Genomic DNA, 739 nt, shown 5'->3' with positions numbered 1-739 from the left:
ATCCGCAAATCCACAATGCGAGAATTAACGCGAGAACTCTGCACCCGAGTATGGCGAGACCGGGTGGTATTATTATTATGCATGATAGACGATCGTATTCAGCGGCTGAGATTGAGTTGGTTCTAGGGGGTTTGAAGAAGAGGAAGTATAGGGTTGAATCGCTTGGGGGTTTGTTGGGCGTCGCGGGGATTAATCAGCTGGTTTAGTTTTGGATACGGTTCTAATAGACTCATCAGCTCGTCTTAAGTTTAGATTACCATGTTTACTTTCTGATCTTCATCTTCATATACCGTCGAAATCTATAGCACATTATAGTAGATATAAAGAAAATAAAACTCAAACCCACAGCTATAGCTACAGCTACAACTACAGCTATAGGCCACATGAACCCGAGCATCCCAAATCCAAAAAGCCCACCAGGTTTAGGTAGATAGACAATCAAGCTCCATCCCATCCCTTTCCTCGCTCCTCTCCTTCCCCCTCTCCTCCCTCCTCTCCTCCCTCCTCTCCTCCCTCCTCTCCTCCCTCCTCTCCTCCCTCCCCCACCTTCCCGTCCCTTTCCTCCCCCTCTCCTCCCTCTTCCGCACAATCACATCAAATCATATCATATCCCATCACATCCCATCAAATCGCTCTCAAGCAAGATAGAAAGGGAGAGATAAAATACATACATACCTCCTAATTAACTAAATTATATAATAATACACTTCTATCTATCCAACTGTCTACACGAGATGAT

This window comes from Sclerotinia sclerotiorum, genomic scaffold, assembly GCF_000146945.2.
Source record: "Sclerotinia sclerotiorum 1980 UF-70 scaffold_5 genomic scaffold, whole genome shotgun sequence".
In the NCBI taxonomy this organism is placed as follows: Eukaryota; Fungi; Ascomycota; class Leotiomycetes; order Helotiales; family Sclerotiniaceae; genus Sclerotinia; species Sclerotinia sclerotiorum.
Note: the sequence above shows the minus strand (reverse complement) of the source record.